Source organism: Rhinolophus sinicus, chromosome 13, assembly GCF_057876585.1.
Source record: "Rhinolophus sinicus isolate RSI-liver-muscle chromosome 13, RSI-T2T, whole genome shotgun sequence".
Taxonomy (NCBI): Eukaryota; Metazoa; Chordata; class Mammalia; order Chiroptera; family Rhinolophidae; genus Rhinolophus; species Rhinolophus sinicus.
The window spans coordinates 48515576-48535609 of record NC_142513.1 but is presented as its reverse complement, the minus strand read 5'-3'; the positions used below and the strand labels follow the sequence as shown (position 1 = coordinate 48535609).

At 36.2% G+C, this 20034-nt stretch overlaps 1 protein-coding gene across 1 annotated transcript in view; it reads left to right on the top strand.

Moving 5' to 3' along the window:
* Nucleotides 1-656: 656 nt before the first annotated feature.
* The window catches only part of LOC109459061 (uncharacterized), a 94842-nt gene continuing 75464 nt past the window's right edge, over nt 657-20034 (top strand). The window contains exons 1-6 of the transcript XR_016018246.1: nt 657-11357; nt 12120-12232; nt 12810-12942; nt 13988-15754; nt 17972-18099; nt 19441-19480. The gene's annotated coding sequence lies outside the window, so the exon portion shown is untranslated. The remainder of the gene's footprint in view (nt 11358-12119; nt 12233-12809; nt 12943-13987; nt 15755-17971; nt 18100-19440; nt 19481-20034) is intronic.

The following is a 20034-nucleotide window of genomic DNA, read 5'->3' as shown; positions in this document are numbered from 1 at the left end:
AGCCCTGTTTGACTATCGGGACAGTGGGGAGAATGACCATTCACGGGCTGCTTTGTGTTTAGCTTCAGGGCACTTGTGGCAGCCAGCGTCGTCCGCCGTGTAGGTTGTGCGTCCTTCCTGAGCTGACATCATGGGCAGTATCGTCTGCTGTCAGATGGCTGTGCTGATGGGGTGTCTGTCCCTGCTGTGCTTACTTGGACGGTTACGTGTTGACATTTGTAGGCAGCCAAGATGAAATCAGACTTTGCTCAGACTTGAGTACACATGGGAAGCACTAAGGGCTGGTAGTACAGTTGAGGGAGTGTCTGATTCAGTGGGTCTGAGTCTGAGGAGGGCAGATGCTGTCGGTTTCGGTTTTACTCAGAATGAAGTATTCATTTTCTGAAAGTGCTATTACATGACTGACTGCTCATTTATGTGGGTATGGATAACAATGAAATATGTTATAAAATATTTAAAAATAGGAACATGAGCAGGGAATCTTGAAAGACAATTGGTTGTCATGTAATAACCACAGTCAATGCGTAATGCTGTATTTTCTCCTCACACTATTATAACAATAGGAATGACTGATGGTGGCCATTGGGATCAACTGTATGGGAAGAGATACGTGCCTTTAATCTCTTTGAGAATATGAACCCATGTATCTGGTAAGAACAAATCGCCAATCTGCACTTAAATCATTTCCTCAGTTGAGGAAACAAGTTTATTTTTTGGTAATTTTTCTATTAGTGAATCAACTACCCAAATTTTTATTTAGTTCTTCACTTTGAGTAAAAATGATGAGTAATCAGAAATTTCCAGAAAACAGTAAATGTTTTTCAAAACACTTTAAAGGGTAATGTGATCTCAGTAGTGTGTCGATTTCCTAGATGGGGTAAATTCTGCCTAATGCACATACTTTTGGGGAATGGCTCATTGGTTTGTGTTCTCTGTGGCCACTGTACTATGCAGAACTGGACTGACTTTGCATGTAGACACATGTTTTAAGTATCCCCATTTTCAAGCTGCTGTAAACTGGCAATACCCAGGGGCTTCTGGGTGAGGAGTCTGGGAAATGCTGTTTTCTGGGGGAAACTGCGCATGTATGTTACAGCTGGCTGTGAAAACCCTGATGTGTATATTTGCTTATTGGAATCTAATACTGTTTAATCTAATGATGCTTCTCTATGGGAATAGTGTTACAACGGACTGTTCACTTTTATTTACAGACTTTGAAAATTAGCCACTTTAGTTGGGATTTGTCCAGGTTTGGAAGTGCTGGAGAGTATAGGTATATACAGGTCATATCAGAGTCACGCTCTGTGCTCCAGCCACTGAGGAAGGAACCCGGACACAAGGAGACCTCTTTTCTGTGAGTTGTATTGAATAAAAGGAGAAATCACGGAGGATTTTTGAAAATTGTGACTCATGAAGGAACCCACCCTTGAATCAAGGAGACTTCTGTCACGTGGACTGAGTAAAATGAGAATGGCAGGATTTATAAAAATGGTGACATGATTTCTATGAGAATAAGTTATTGCAGTGATACTGGTTTCCTTATTTTTGTAGGATGGCAGAAAATTTGTGGCATTACATTTTTCTAGCTACCTTTTGTATAATGTGTAACCCTCTAGTGAGCTTGACTGGACACCGTGGCTTTGAATTTTAGATCCACTGGGTATTTCCTCTACTGAGTGGAATTACAGTCCTAAGTGATGTCATCGTAACAATAGAAACATTCCCATCCCTCAAATTGCTGAAGTCACAATGACGAAGCTTTCATTAAAAACCTTGACTTCCTGAATAATGTCTTTGTCTAAGATTATAATGGCAACATTTGGAAAAATGGTTACAAGAAGGCATAGACTGACTTTTCTGGTATCCTTCCTTTATGGAGGAAAAAAAAATTAATGGTTCACCCTAGACTTTGGTGTCATTATTACTGCTCTCTCCCCAAGGCCTCATATAATAATTGGCATCTAGGAGGTATCTGATGGACAGTGAATCATTCTTGTTATATTGGTACGTTTTCACAGTTATTGGTATAGTCAACGCATGAATAAACAAAAAGTAAGAGAAATGTGCCTTAGCGTACAGGTGAAATTTGGATTCTAGTTTAACCCTCAACTTTCTCATTCTCTGTAAAGATTTGAATCAAGAAACAAGGGCATTTTATTGGGCCTCGTTTCTGGGAGCAGATAATTGGGTGATTCTGTCTTAAACTCACCTTGCCTAGCCTATCAGTTAGAGTGATACACAAGAGGGCCAAGTTTCGATTTGGGGCTTTTGTGGAAAAGGAAATGAGTGTGTCTGAAGGTTGTCTATTGTTTTATTGGATGCCTCCACCTGTTTCAGTCTAGCTCACTGGAGAATTAATCTTACATGTTAAAAAAACAAGCAAGCACATGTTCATTGGAACTGATCTCTTGTGCAAATCTCTTAGAAATCAAGAGGTCATTGTTATTGAGAAATATGTAACAGTTTGCTTGTTAGTAGGTACCAGAGTACTTGGCCACATAAAATAGATGGAAATGCGTCAGTCATAGTATTGTTAGCAAAATACTGGTATTCTCTTAGATTTTGTAATGTACATAAACATCTTCTCCAACTTGGTATAAAAGAAAAGACTTTGGATAATTATTGTTAAAGTGACAAAAACATGTCCAGATAACTCCAAGATGAGAGTACTGGCAAGTAAACCTGTGAAGTATCTCAAAGTCATTTATAAGCATCATTTAAACTCATACGCATATATAGTTAACCATTAGTTTTACAGAGATGTAAAAGGGTGTTGTCACCTAGGAAGGAGTTGATGAAATGTCTGTTATTCGTGGACTTGAATGGAGCCTAAGAAAGATGGACAAGGATTTCATCCCAAATCTCAGGAAATTCACTGTGAGGCGGGCACCGTTACATGGCCATGTGAGGGCTACCTTTCTAGGTGAGGGTTTTGTCATCTTTGAACTGTATTAAAACTTTGAACCAGACCCTACTTCTGTCTTCAGATTCTCTGATTCCTCGACCTGCCAGAACAGTCTTTGGGAAAGATGGCGAACCACATCATTTTGAAGTTGACATGTAGCAAGAATGTTAGAAATTAGCAATAATCAGACGAGGCCAAAGAGTATATAAACTGATATTATTTAGAGCATCTTTGGCCACTGCCCAAACTGTAAATTTTCTGCTTTTAGTCTCTGAACCTTTGGAGTCTAAAAATCAGTGACATTCCTTCCCTCCCTGCTCCATTCCCTAAGAGTCTCCAGAAGCCCATACAGCAAGAAGCAATACGGCAAGAAGCAATACGGTAGCCGCCCGGCCTGGTGCGGACAGACTTCACACCTCCTTGCTACCAACACAGATGAGCAAGAGAGCACAGCCCAAACCACTGCCCCTGGTTGATCACTTGGTAGTTTACAGATTCTTCAGGAGTGTCCTGGACCAGTTGACTACAGGAGGCTGTGCAAATCTAGACCTCATGCTGACCTAAGGGGTCTGGACCAGCCCCCTCTGACCACCTCTCTAGGTGTCCTCTGTGTCATACCCAGCCCAGCAGCTTCACATAGCGTCTTCCAGAATCCTCCCCAAAATGCAAGTGTAAGGGGTGTCTACTGCGTATCAGAAAACTCGCAGTGTTGGCCTGTTTGGACCATGCCAAGTAGACACAAGCCAACCCGGCAGGAATATGTGGACAGAAAGGGAGGGCAGCGCGTCTGACTTAATTAAGCCAGAAGCTTCACCAGCTGCAAAATCCAAGACTAAATAAATACAGGTTTATACTGTCCTGAACTTCGTCTTGCCTTCCAAATCCTTACATTTCATTGGACAGTTTTGGACTCGGAAAAAACAGAACAGTTTCTCTTGCTTTGGATTATCAACTCACCTTGGAAAGCTTTGCCAGGACAAGCCCTGCATATGTGACATTCAGAGATTTTAAGTTTTTTTTCCTTCTCGCTGGCATTTTAAAAATAGCTCAGAATGGGCGGCCAGATGGCTCAGTTGACTAGAGCATGAGCTCTCAACAACAAGGTTGCTGGTTCAATTCCCACATGGGATGGTGGGCTGCGCCCCCTGTGACTAACATTGAAAACAGAGATTAGACTTGGAGCTGAGCTGCGCCCTCCACAACTAGATTGAGGGACAACGACTGGTGGGTCCTGGAAAAACACACTGATCCCAATAAGAAAAATAAAATAAATAGCTCGGGAATCTAACCCTACTGTTTTACAGGATACATGAAACTTAACAATTTATTTAAATAGGAAAATTGTGTTTGGATAATGGTATTAAAATGAAAATATGAAATACTCAGTGAATGATAAATATGTATGAACCGTTCATTGATGTTAGGAAATGAAGAGAATGAAATTCAACATGTAATCGTAATTGTTTTATTATTTTCTTGTATTTTATTTGTTTACTTAAATGTTCTTGAAATACACTACTCAAGCACAGAGGCTCTACGTATATAAACAAATCTATTATTTCTATATTTTATATACTTTTTTAGTGGTTGCTCTGATAATAGAGCTGGTTTCACAGGGATGTTTCTAAACATGTTTTGTAAAATTGTCTTCTGGAAAATAGTATAGGAAGGAATTCTGAGGACATTTTGTAAAGGTACACAATTCTGTGTTGTTGATGTGCTCATGGATAGAAGGAAAAAAATGGACATGACAAGTACTTAACACATTAATCAGGAAAAAGAAAGTCAGGTTCTAGTTATTTATGTGTATTTTGAGCATACTGTGTATAAAATAATCAAATGTAATTGTTTTGCGACATTTCCTAATGTGTTGTGATTGTTACTAGTTTGGGAAAATACGTAGAACTATTTTAATACATGATTATAAAATAGAATTGTCAGAATACCTCAGAATATGCTGTACGTGTAAATTCATTTGATTGGGTTATTGCTGTGGGGTTTTTGGGAAGGGGGATGGTTCTGTGTATAGCTGTCACTTAGACTTTATTATGTAAATGTCTATATTAAAATGTATATGAGAGGATGGAATTATTATGTAAATGGTCTTTATGTTAAAATGTGTATGATAGGATTGAATTGTCACACAGAAGGCCAGCCTCCATGAACACTTGCCTGTTCAGGGTTAAGTGGGCTTTGTATTGCTCCTTATATAATAAAAGTACTGTGTTACACCATCTTATCAAGCATAGAGATGGCTGATGTTTGGGGCATTTCAGCTGTTAGAAGACAGTTTCGTTGGTAGTTGAGGAGTTTCTAACTGCTTTGCCTGTAATAGGTAAATAAAAGCTGAATTTAGGAGAATAGGGCATTTGGGTGGGCTGTGTGCGTGCTTATGTGTAGAGTCGGTCTTGCCCTGCCTTCTCAGATGTTGGGGATCCACATATATTTTGTAAATATTCTGATGTTAAATACGTAGATGCAGAATTTTTTATTTTCGCCGGTAGAATTGTTCAATTGCATTGATTTATTTCTGGTACATATTGCTATATATTATAAACAATGTTATTAATGTTAAATATTTTTGTTTAATATGCACTTTTCTACATGTATAAACAGCACTGTAAATTCATTATAAATATGTGTCCACTTTTACTAGGATAGAAACACTTGGTTTATCAACAGAAATATCAGTTCTAGTCTCAGTGTTCATTGGATCCTTAGGCTCTATTTTTACGTTGTAAATATAAGTGTGTAGTATTAGTATATGTCACGGTTTTATGGCAAGATTCATCATGGTGGAAATGTCATTGGAACTGTTGACCTGCCTTTGTTTATAGTTTTCAGCTATTAGCATACAGATAGAACACAGTTGTTTGTATAACGGAGAAATCTCTGTGTGGTAAAATAGCACAGTTACGGGAAGTTTTCACTTGCCAATGGAATTAGACTTTTAAAGATAATAGTGAATTGTTCTTTTAAAATACTTATTTCTAGTTGTATAGGTAATTTATAAGTTTTTATGGGGGATGTTAGCAATGGTATATCAAATCTGAGTTCAGTAAATTGCGGGCTGACAAAGGAATGTTTATGTATTATGTGTATATAATAGACATAGTTATGTTTTTTAAAGCATAGGAACTAGTATACCTGCATGTTTTATAGGTATATTAATTATACATAGAGTGAAAACGTTCCCTAATGGTTGTCAGTTTATCTTTGTAAGTAAATAATAGAGCAGCTGAAGGGATGTTTTTTAGATGGTTGTATATAAAATAGTTAGGGTACATATAAGTTTTTGCTTTAAACTTTGAGTCCTTGAAACACAAGGATTGCTTACATGTCCCATATGTATTACATATATGTGCACATGCATCCATACATGTACATATGTGTTCATGTGTGTATAAAACTTGATATTAAAAGTCATAGCATAGAAACATCATTTTTTGGCCAAATGATTGTAACTGGGCTTTAGTTGATGTTCTTTGGTTTGTTGGAGGGCAGATGGGATAGGATGGTTTAGTTTATGAACTTCATTTACTTACTTGTTTTGTAACAACTGCATGAGATTTGTTGGTAGGCATATATTTTGTGACTACCAAACTGACAGACAAAGGCGAAAACACTATTTTGGCAAATTGGATTGCTGCTATACTATGTCTATTTGGGATGTATTGGGTTACTGGAGATTGCATTATTCTTTTCTTTGTATATAGGAGATAAATAATCAGTTTTAAAACACTTGGATATATGATTTCTGTGAATAATTTTAGAAATGTATTTTTACTGAAATGTTAAAGATAGAATCATGGGTTGATCATAGATACAGAGCAAGGGAGCATCTTCATGTGAGTTCAACTTGATTCTTTATGGTTTTTGTTTGTTTCGTGTGTTCTTGATGTTTTTTAATTAGACATTCTTTGTTGAAATGTAGAAATCATTGCAATTTATATTTTAAATAATGTAAACATGTATAATTTTTCTTATTCCATTTAATTTTTGGATGTTCAACCTTGGGACAGGAGGGAAGTATTTGACTGCTGTATGTATAATAGAGAAGCTTTTTGTATAACATCTTAATTAACTTCCTACGTAGGTGTATAGAAATACCCGCTTTCCCTGCACGTGTGCACATGTGCGCGCGCGCACACACACACACACACACACAGAGTAAATATAAATGTTGAACTATAGTTAAAAAAATATCTATTACCAATAGAATGTCACCTAACCCCTATGTGTTCTATTCCACTTAGTGTGTATGGGGACGATTAGATAGTTGTGTACATTTGATCAGATCTTTGTTTTTACACCATATAACCTTGTTGATGTGCAGAAATTTCTGTCACATTTTTGAATATATATATATATATATATATATATATATCAACCTAAAATTATAGCACATGAGGTTTTCTTTTTGCTTGTGGAAAGAGTGCACCAGCTCTTGTTGAGTATTGAGTGTGCTCTTTCAACTGCTGGGTGTTCATGTTTAAAACACCTGCTCTTTCTGTGTATGTTGCATTGCTGATATACTTTTAAATTTCAGAAACTTTATGAATACAATTCAGTTTTTTCTCCGTGTTTAGTGGTTTGTTTTAAGGGGTATGGACAAGGGTAGTGGATGTTTCCTGATCTCACCTCTCATGCATGATTCTTTTGCTTTACATCTATTTTTGGTTTATACTGATTGTGGACATGCATATGTTGTAATCGTGGTGTTAAACTAGAAGGCTGAAATATTTAACTTTTGCAAATTATTTTAGGAACTCTGTAGGCGGCTCTTCGGGGTTTGTTGCTAACAGACATTTACTGGTTGCTTTATAACAGCTTGGCTTTGTAAATACATACAATGTTGATTAAAAAAACAGAATGATAGAGGGTAGAAAGTTTTCCTTTGATATTAGTTCACCTTTGTGTAGTTTTCATTGGATTGCTGGGATTATTAAAGACAAGTTAATTGAAAATTGAGTTAAAAGCCTCTGAGCTATATTTTTGTTACTTGTAAATATGTTGTCAGGACAGAAATCGAGTAATGGTTAGAAGTATTTTTTTTAGAAGTATTTTTACCTCACATTTTTATTTAGAAGAAAAATTAGATTGTAGTCATTAAATTGATTGTATCCATTTTATATAAAAATACCTCAATTTAAGGGATATGTACGTATGTATTATTTCCCTGGTGTACTGGGGTTCATGATGCATCATTTTTCTAAAGAACATTTATAGAATCTCTAAACTAAGTGGTTCTGTGTTCATTTGTTACATGGCAATAACCAAGACAACTCTGTAAATAATGGGCAAGTGAAATATTTAGTCATAAGCATGTAGGATTTCTAGGTGTATTGAGATCTCACAAAGTATAATTTTGTAAATATTTCATTGTGAGTTTGTTGGTACCGCTGTCTTTTAAAAATAACATGGCAATGCAATCATGATAAACAGGCTCTTGGAGCTATGCAACATTTATATATTAATATAGTTGTTAGGGGAAGTGGACAAGATTATGCATTTACCCCATTCTCAGAACAGTTAACCATCATTTCAAGTATGACTTGTATATTCAAAAACTTACACCATATAAATTCATTGGGTGCTTTTTGATACACCAACCTCCCCAATATATTTCTTTTATATTATTATGTTTTATTAAAATGTTTTTAAAAGCAGTTTGAAGTTCACAGCAAAATTGAGGGGAAGGTACAGAGATGTCCCATATGCTCCCTGCCCCCACACGTCTACTGCCTTCCCATTGTCAACCCAACATGTGGGTATCCATGCCCATTATCACCATCTCCCACCAGATGGCACGTTACAACTGATGACCCTACACTGACATGTCATAGTCACCCAGAGTTTACATGAGGGTTACGTCTTGGTGTTGTATGGTCTATGAGTTTGGATAAATGTATGATGCTGTGTATCCACCATGGTAACCTACAGAGGATTTTCATTGCCCTAAAAATCCTCTGTGTTCTGCCTATTCATCCTTCCCCCTCTATTTCTTTTAACATTCACAATATAAACAATTTTGTTAAAGAGATTTTATACTACCTCTTGGAACTATACACAGTTCTGTATGTGTTCCCTTGGTTGCATGACAATATTCAAGACAACTTTGTAAATAATAGGCAGATACAAGTTTTTAATTTTCAACATCTAGTCTTTCTAGATGTATAAAGTCTCACAAAGTATACTTTTGTAAATAATTCATTGTAAAATTTCATGGTTTTATTTTCTTCAGAAGTCTTAACGAAATTGATAGAACGGTGGGTTTCTTGAGCTACACATTATTTTGTTATCTGTGTATGGAGTTAGGGGAGGAAAGTTAAAAGGGTATCTTCAATTCTGTTTTCTCAAAGAAGATTGTACATTTAAGCCATTGTTTAGTGCTTATGTTAGACATAAAAAAACAAGTCATAATTTTGTAGTTGTATTGCTGATAGGGCATTACATGTTTTAATCATAGGAAATGTGTTTTATGAGACATTTTATTATCCCTCTTTGAACGACATAGTTTTGTATTTAATTGGACTGCATGAAACATTCAAGACAACTTTGTAAATAACAGGTACATACATCATTTTTAAACATCTAGTTTTTCTAGATGCATGGAGTTTGGAAAAACATAGATGTATACATATGTCATTGTAGACAATCCTAAATTGGCTTCTGTAATGTTTTGGCAGGGTGATAGGTAATTAATAGTAATTGGCCTCTAGGGTTGTGTAACGTTTTTGGTGTTCAGTGGATTTTTGGGGAGAGGATTAGACAGATTGCCTCTGCATCTTAATATTGTTAGGTTCTCATGTAAAACGAAAGATAAGACTGTGTACTTTTTACAAACAGAAAATATCCCTGGGGTGTATTTTTATATTTAGGAAGAAAAAGGAAGACATGAGAAGGGAATTACCATTTTAAATCGTATTCAGAGTTATATTCAGAGACATATTCAGAGGTAGTGGAGATTCACATTGCTAAAAGTAATTAATTTGCTATGCTATATACATCTACTCTGCAAATTTATATATATATATGCATATCCTTGTATATTATAAATGAATATATACATATACATGTAAAATTAGTTTTAGGAGTATAGATTTGATCTCTTTTCTCATTTATTAGCTTATTGCTTTACATTTATTTTTTTAATTATGAAAATAGTATCCTCAGCTTAAACATTTCCAGAAGCCTGCTTCATGTTAAATGTAAATGTATGTTAATTTTTATATAAGATGTTTTAAAGTGCTCCATAGCTATGTTTTGTTTTTTTCTTATATATGCATCTATATGAGAAGAGGATTTCTTTTTCTTTTTTAATTAAAATTTACTGGGGTGACAGTGGTTAGTAAAATTACATAGGTTTCAGGTGTACAATTCTGTAATATGTCATCTATACATCACATATTCTCACAGCTTTTTAAAATTTTCTGGTGAATAGTCATATTTGTATGTTAGGTGATGAAATAAATCAGAAGTGTTGTATTTCTGTTGCCTTTAATGTAAGTTATGGAAATTTCTTAGAGAAAGGTCCTGTCCAGTATTGATCAAAGTATAAATCAGGATACCTTCTTAAAGAGCAGTTTGGCAATGACATTGAAAATAAGTGTGTAAAACTTTTGAAATGGTGTAAATAGCTGCTAGGATTTTAACGGTTTCAACTTGAATTTATAGATTGGTATAGATTGAACTTAACAAATTCAATGTTAGAAATATGCATCAGTAAAAGAAAGACTGTAATAATTATAGCTTATTCATATGAATAATTCAAACACAGAAAAAATATTCTTAATGGGAGTTTGCTGTAGGTTGATATTTAAAATGTCATGTTGGAACAAGCATCACCTCATTGTGTTTACAGAGGCGAGTCCATTTGCCACTTGCTCTTCTAACTGAAATGTTAGTAGTTTCTATTTCTGGGGAGTGGAATTCTGATACGATTAGAGTTAAGTAACACTTGTACATCAGTGTTACTATAATGGTAACTAGAATCTGATTGTTTTAACATTCTTTGTCAAATTGTTGTACATGTGCAAGTTAAATATTACAGCATTGTTTATCTGTATATTTGTATATTGCTCCATGACAATCTAAAACGAACGAGTGAATTATTGAATGGAATGTTGTCTAGAAGACTTTCTGGCAAATTTTTAACTTTGCTGTCTAGAGAGATGGGAATAGAAGGATGGCTTCTACTTTGTGCGTTTGAAATTTTAAAGGACTTCAAAAGGAACATTTCAACAAGGAATTTTAAAGCTACACCCGGTTTGTGCCTGTCCTTATCCTTGCCTTCCGACATCTTGGGAATATCGGGGCTGTTGTATCCAGCTGTGTAATCCCAGTGGCCGTATGAACAATCGCCGATGGTCACGTGACTTACAGACAAGTATTGCCAGTGAAACACAGTATCAGATTGCCCACGGAAAGAAGGGAGGACGTGTGGTTGGAGGTATGTGCTGACTGTTCTATTTGGGTTGACAAACTGATGAGTGATGAAAACAACCACTGAAACGGTCTTTAAAGGATTAATTTTGGATAAGGCAGTGCCATATTTGGTTACTGAGGAGATGGAGCGGAAAGGTCTCGGGCTGTGTTGGGACTTCCACATTTTTTTAAAAATTTAATTGGGGAACAGTGTGCTTCTCCAAGGCCCATCAGCTCCAAGTTGTTGTCCGTCAATCTAGTTGTGCAAGGCGCAGCCCACCATCACATGTGGGAATTGAACCAGTAACGCTATTGGGAGCTCACGCTCTAACTCACTGAGCCATCCAGCCGCCCCTCCGGAAGGTCAGCAGCAGTTTGTTGTCTTCAATCTAGTTATGGAGGGCGCAGCTCACTGGCCCATGTAGGAATCGAACCAGCAACCCTGTTGTTCAGAGCTTGTGCTCTAACCAACCGAGACAACCGGCTGCCTGGGAGTTAACTCTTAATGAGAATTGGAGAATGGATTGTTTTATTTTATGGTAGTTGATTCTATCAGAAGGTTTTTAAGTAGGTCTCTGGGACTTCAGATTATTCAGAATTAGCACAAAAACATTTCAGTATTCTCTACATTTGTGCTAAAGATGCTCTGGAAAGTTGAAACAGTAAAAAAATTATTTTGGGGGGCAGTAATATTTGCTGGCATTTAATGATCTCCATTCAGTTCATCCTAGTTTGTGTCCTGGTATCTCATTTGTACCTAACCTTGGCTATTTTGTATATTTCTCAGGCGAATATGACGAAGTAAACACATATTTGCAGACAGATTATCCGAGGACAACATTAGGAACATCCCTCTTTCTATGGAATACTTAATTCATAAGTCTTAACTGTGAACCACAGGTAGGTAAGAAGGTTCTGGATCCAGAAGTGCTGTTGTGGGATGCAGTTATCGCTCGGCCCAGGAGGTTAGCAGTAGTGCAGACTTTGTTCTTGGGTGCCTGGGAGTTCTCAGCTGTGCCCGAGAATTAATAACAGAATTATTTTAGAAGATGATTTTAGCAAAGTAAAGATGTAGAACATATGCAGAAAGTAAGACATTATTTGTATCTTAAATTAATTTACGTATTTATGCCTAACCATGGCAACATAACCAGTGCGACAAAGGAAACAGTTGTACAAGAATTGGAAATTATGAAACAGCTAAACTGTATTTTTGCAAGTGTAGTTCTGTAGTGTGATCAGGCAGAAGTTTGTTTAACTGAGAAAAGGTGCTGATACTGAAAAGCAGTAGTAATGAAGTCATGGCTGACATGGGAGGGTTGAGTTAGCTACAGGACTGATTGGTGAGGAATTGTTTCTAAGTGTTCTCAGGAATTTGTAACAGGCAACACGAGCCTCCCCTTACCTGCTGCGTCAGGTGTTTCTCGTCAGAGTTGAGTGTGTCTTACCTTACAGTGTTTCTCCTTTTCCCTGTCAGGAGATGACAGTTCTAAGAAGCCACACCTTTGCCATCCTTCTCTTTAGTCACAAGACTTGGTACCACCAGACCTGTTGGGCACGCCTCACTCCAGTGCCCTTAACGCCCATCGTTGGTCCCAGGAATGTCCTTGGTGAGCTGATTGTGAGGACAGTTCATTGTGCCTTTGATCATCAGGCTGTAGTTGATGTTCTGCCACTTGTGGTGGCAGCTGGTGGCATTGGAGATTGGTCTAGGTTACATATTGCTGACTAACAAATTATCCTGAACTTATTGTATGATTTCTATGATTTCATGGCTGACGATTTCGGATAGTACCAGAATGTCTGGGATCCACCGGGAAGGCCCAGTGGTTGAGGGTGACACAGACTGATTGCTAGAGTCCTGTGTCACATGCCCACAGAAGGCTGGGCTTAGCTGTGGCCTTGAACTAGGACATGCTGGCAACATTAAACATTTTTTTCTCTGAGTCTCACTGCCTACTTGTTATCCATGGAATACCTTTGAAAATCAAGGTTTTAATCAGGAAAATGCCCCCCCACCACCACCTTAGGATAAATCAAAGCTTAGTAGAAGATTAATGCCTTTGGGGCTGGAATAATGTGTCAGGAGTTAAATATTTTCTGAAGTTCCATATTTAATTACTGAGGAGATGGAGAGGAAAGGTCTCGGACTGTGTTGGGACTCACACATTTTTTTTTTTAAATTTAATTGGGGAATATTGGGGAACAGTGTGCTTCTCCAAGGCCCATCAGCATATCTTTAGTACAGTTATTACTAATAATATATTTAGTACAGTTATTATTTTTCCATCAAATGGACTGAGCTTTTGTTATTTTCATTGCAGTGTTTGGTCACCATTGTCACGTTTCTGGTACAGAAAAAATCATGTAGATTGCATTAAATAATTCTTTCCCTGAATTAGTGACCAAGAGATACAAGCAACCAAACACAAGGTTGAAACGGACACAGATGACATGAGGAGTATTTTGCAGGGAGGGATCAATCCATTTACCAAAGTACAGGAAGAGGACCAACATCTGGTCTCCTTGGTGTTGGAAAATTCCAAAAGGAATTTCACTGGCATTTTAATGCACAAAAGCAATTGTATTAGTCCCTACTGAGCTCATCAAGTGGGCTTCTGACCTTTCCTCCTTTTCCCCACTGTGCCCTCTCAGGTGATGGCTGAATAGGAAACTGATACGATGGCGCCTGCCACTTACTTCACCGAAACCAGAAGAATGTCTTCGTCATGTGTGGAGACGCGTCTTGTGTTCCAGTGGACACTCCTTGCTGATCAGAAAACTGGACTTAGAAAGCTCATGTTTGAAAGTGACAATGGGTGTCACTGGAGAGAATTAGAGCCAGGCATGTTGACTGTTGGACTGGATCTCAGGAGCTGGAATGGCGGAGACGTTATTACAGAGATGCTTAGGGAGTGTAACTGCAAGGTCTCGTTCCAGTGCCCCCATGAGTATTAAGTACATGTGTTTATAATTTTCACTATCACAGTACATTTTTTTAAATTAAAGTTTACTGGGGTAACAATGGTTAGTAAAGTCACATAGGTTTCAAGTATGCAATTCTGTATTACATCATCTATACATCACATTGTGTGTTCACCACCCAGAGTCAGTTCTCCTTCCATCACCATATATTTGATCCCATTTATCCTCACAGGGTAAATTTAAAATTTATTCACAAATCTTTTTTTTTTGAGATTTCAGAGGACACAGAAATTTAAATTTAATAGTTGTACTTTAAATGCCTTTGTTTTGCTTTTATGTTCACTCCCCAGTGTCATCTACTATTAATGGAGTTTTCTGCACATTTTTTGGGTTGCGTTGAAGAACAAATAAGTACACAAGTAGTGTTTTGGGGCCCATATATTAGCTACATATTTTTTTAAAAGATTTTTATTAAAAATACAGCTAACAATATATGTATTTTCTATGCAGTAATGCTTATATAAATTATTGAATTTGTTCAACTAATTATTTGAAATAATTTCAATGAATTAGAAATGCTAGGACTAAGTATACCCAAAATTTAAATTTTGAGTCAACTATAGCTTTCCCCCTTATTATAGAGATGTTCCTCACTAGTCTGTCTCCCACTGATTGTCTATGAGAGGTCAAAATGTACAAAAAGATTCAAAAGTGTGCAAACGTTAAATACAAGTATTTTTAATCCTTGACAGTGATATTAGAAAGAAATTGCTCTTCTGTCATTGTTCAGCTCAGTCATCTTCATGTAAACTTACTCTTACAGGCATTTGTATTTCATTTTCTTGTTTTTCCATTTCCCTTGGAATGTTAGTGTCTTGGTTACTGGTTTCTAAGAGCTCTTGTGACTAAAGATGTTAGCCATTTGTCATGCAAATAAATGCCACATACATTGCAGTTCATTTTACTGTGGTGTTTGTTGATTGTACAGAAGTTGTGTATTGAAATACAGTCATATTCTGTTTTATGCCTTTTGTGTCTTGTGTTTTTCTTTAAACACGTTTTCATTAGAACATAAGTTTTTGTATTTTCTTTGTTTTGTCAATTTTGTCATTTTTCTGATAATCATCACTATGGTTTTAAAGTATTACATACTCAAATTATTCACCTTGACTTGAGCAATTACCACTTGATTTAAATTCTGTATCATAGAAATTCCCCCATATAATTGGCTGCGTTTCTATTGACTTGTTTCTTACCTTCTTTTGATAAAATTACTGATGCTTGTTAGTCTTATCTAGTCCATTGAGTTCTATCTCATTTCTCTTCTTTTTCAGAATATTCCCTGTTTATATTCGCACTTTTTTCTCTCAAATGATGCTTAAAATTATCTTGCAACTTGGGAAAAAATACAATTTGATTTCATTTGCACCAAATTCAATAGATTTATTAGGAGAGAATACATCTCTTTAAAATTGAGTCTTCCTATCCAACTGCAAGGTATGTTTGTCTATTTTTAATCAAATAGTTACGTTGGGATACTGCTACTATAGTTTTTTTATTAATTAGTTTCAGGCATTTCATAATGTTGAAGTAATGGAAATTGTACACCGTTTATTATTGATATATGAAAGCCATTTTTGTATTTTTTAATGGTGTTTAATTGAAATTCTAAAATTATGGTTTTCTTTCACAATTAGTAGGTATTCCCAGAATATTAGAATCAGAAAGTACTTGGTTATTTCATGTAATACAATAGTAATCTTGTTCAAGGTTTGTTTACTTAGGGGTTATTTTAGGAAACTTTCCTTCTATTGTGGATTTATTACCAACTTTGTTGACAGGTTTATTAAAATATTATAATTGATGATACTTGCCATTATAATTACTGATTAGGCCCAAAATTAACTTATTTCTAAAAATGGTCTTAATATTAAGTGATTGGAGTAAATTGTGTGTGTGTATACACCCCTATTATTAATATAATTTTATTTGCAATTTATGAAAAGATAATCCTAAACAAACGGCGTTATTTTGATGTGTTTTTGTCAGGGTTTTGTATTTGGTTTACTGGCTCTACTGAAACTCAGTTTAGCATTATTTCTTTAATTTTTATATTGAAATAACTTTTGGTTTACAAAAGTGTTGCAAATCAGTACATAGTTCTTTTTATATTTTGAATTTTAAAAAAGATTATTAAATTGATTGGGGTGACATTGGTTAGTAAAATTGTATAGGTTTTGAGTGTGCATTTCTGTAATACATCGTCTATATATTGCATCATGTGCTCACCACCCAGAGTAAGTTCTCCTTCCATCACCATGTGTTTGACCCCCTTCACCCTCTTAGACAGTGTGAGATACGTCATCCAGGGGTTCCAGAATTTTCTCTATTCAGAAAGACTTGGAGCCTAAAGGTCATTTTAAATCTTAATCACAGATTTTTAGTTCCTTAGGCTCAATTCAACAATGTAGAATGCCTAACTATGTCATGGGCAGATGTTGCCAATAGACTGGTTCTCCTTCGTCTCTTACCTGCGGTGATTACAGAACCATGTGTTTAATGAAGCACAGGCACCGCAAAAGGAGAATGGTCTGAAGTATATAGGGCAAAGCTACTCTGGAGGCCCATTGCATCATTGAGGCCTTTTCCTGAGTGAGAAGTGTAAGTCTGTTATATTAAGCCATTGAGATTTTGAAGTTGCTGTGACTTCAAATTGATTAATATAGATGGATTAATTCCATGCAAGAATTCAAGGATTGGCAGATGAATGCACAGAATGGAGGATTGGATTGTTGATTTAAAGCTTAGTTTTAGGAGTGAATGTTGGAAGGAAGGAGGGATATAAAGAGGGTGAATGAAATTTTTTACACAATAATTAAGCTGTTGATTTAAGAATTAATGGATAAAAGAATACATGGTTAGATATTTAGAAAGAAGACTGGAAAAATGGATGCAAGAATCTTACTTTGTGGAATTTAAGGTATAATAATGGATGAATGAATGCACAGTTGGGTGAATGTAAGACTGGATGAAAACCAGAATATATATGAGTGGTGGCGGGATACAAGAATCAAGAATGAATGTTTTGAAAGTCACAGTGGAAGTAAGTATGGATGAATGGTTTGATGGACTCAATATTCAATGAAGGTGGAGATAGATACCTAGATGTTAGAATTCCAGTAGATTGCAGAATGGAATGTTGGATGCATGATACAATATAAATATATGTTTAGACTGATAGCTGCAAACATGGCTGGCTAGAATAATGGGTGAATTAGGGATCAATGCATAGATAAATTGATTGCATGAATAATAGCATTGTTGATGGTTTTGGGGTGGCTTCGTAGATGGATTGATGCATAGACGGATTTTAGGAAGGATAGTACAGGAATTTCACCATTGGAAAAGTCATACAGTAATAAAGGCACATGTAAAGGTGAGTGAGAAGATGGCCAGACTGTTGAGGATATGGACTAATTTGTTGTTACTTATAAAATAAGAAAAGTTTAGTAATTGAATGCTCAAAATTTTCTGATAATAGAACGAAAACCAAAACCAACTGTAGGGAGTTCACAAAAGTGGCTTTCTTTCTCTAATAATTTTTAAAAATATTTTAATAATTTGGGGATTTTAGAAGGTTGATCAAAGAGCCAGCTTGACCTTGTATTTCATGTTGGTCATGTACGTGTCACAATTTCCCCATATTTTCCACAGTTTTAACTGAGATGTTACCAGTGTCAGAAGTGAGACCTTTTAGATGCTTCGCTACCTGACATTACTATATCAATCCAAATGCTTGTACTTGTTTATCTTTTCTGTGGACTTTATCTTCAAAAATGCTGGTAAGCATCAGTAGTACTGGTGTACTATTTTTTCACTAGTTTGATGTGGAATCCAATTTTATTTGTAATATTTTAAAATCCAGAACTGTATATGAATTCCATAAAATATAATATTGTCAAATTGTGGAATGATTGCCATAGAAACGAGAAGATATAGGAAGACTTAAATTTTTGATTCAGTGTTGATACATAGATTTATAGATTTTGGTGTACTACCCTCTACTCTCATAGAATGTGATGTTATCTAGACAGATTTTAATCTCCGTACGTGGTAAATTTTAAATTTATTTAAATAGTATTTTGGAATAAACACTTTATACTTCTCTGTGCTCTGAATATATTGTTGCTTTCCTTTCTTGTTTTATTTACCTGCATTAACGGTGGATGGATAGAGGGACACAAGGAAGGAAGTCAGGCAATTGGGGTGAAAATGTGAAAGGGGCATGAAAAGGCACCAGGACCCAAGCCATTAGGGAGTAGAATGTTGTTTGTTCGTTTGTTTATATTCAGCTGTACAAAACAACATAGTGATTAGACATTTGTATATCTCAAAGTGATTTCCCCCAATTAGCCTAGTACCTACCTGGCACTATACATAGTTATTAGAATATTATTGACTGTATTCCCTATGCTGTACTTTATGTCCCCGTGACTATATTTTTTTTTTTTGCATAAATATTTATTTTCATCGCAACCTCTGACTACCCACCGCATGCCCCAGCGGGGTTGGGTTCGGAAACTCGGCGACCATGGTCTAGCCCTCGCACTGGCCACTCACCTTACCCGTCCACTGCGCCAGTGGCATCTCCGGATGAAACCTATTTTTTAAATTATAGTTGACATTCAATGTTATATTCGTTTCAGGTGTTTAGTGTAGTGAGTTGACATGATGTCACTTGTGGAATCTAAAGAAAAAAATAACACAAAATCATAGAGAATATTTTGAAAGTTGCCAGATGGGAGGGGTTCTTGGTGAAAAAGGTGAAGGAATTAAGTGCAAATCGGCAGTTACAAGGTAATCATGGGGACGTAAAGTGCAGTCTCGGGAATACAGTCAGTAATGTAAAACTATAGTATCAGATGGGTACTAGACTTGTCAGGGCATCACTTCACAAAGGAAGTAGAATTTGCTGCAAGTAATACAGGTCTTCATGACAGCAGGAGGTTAAATTTTATTTCCAGATGCATGATTTAGGGTATTGCTAATGACAGTGGGTGGACAGGAGTTGACTATTCCAAGATTAGAGTGGAGAAAGTAAGTTCTGAACCTCCTTTCATTTGATGACCGAATGAAGATTGTTCAAATTTTTTCAAGCATGCCCTTTCTGTTTCTTTCACAAGCATCTCCCATAAACAAGGACCAAAGAGATTTTGACTGCAGGTAAGAGCTTTGAGGCCTATATTCTGATTTTGAGAGACCTTCATTGGCTGTGTTGATGGATTCGAGTCTTGTCTGAATTATTTGACACTATATTTACATTTCATCAAATCTATTATGTGGCCTGTGATGATTTTGAGGTCATAGTTTAACCCAGGATTTTAGAGTTATCTTTTGTTAGTAAATAACACTTAATAAGTTCATAAATTGCAGTGCAAGGGGTTTTCTTCAAGTCAGGACCATTAGAAGTAGCACACGAAGCATCCAGGAAAGCAGGGAGAATAGATGCGTGGATATTGTCATAACGGGTTTTGGTGTTGGGAGAGATTTCCATGAAATCCTGGAATTTTCAGAGCTCATGAGTATTTCCTAGTACCATTGATGTTTTTGGTTTTTAACCCTGAACTGGTATATAAATTAGCAATGAGAAGTTACAGGAAATGGTGGTTCAAAGAATGCATGTGTGGTTGAGTGGCAGAAAATGGGGAACAGAAGGTGGGTACTTGAATCACTGTGAAGGGGGGCCCAGGAAGGAAAGTCATGGTTTTGTCTCTTTG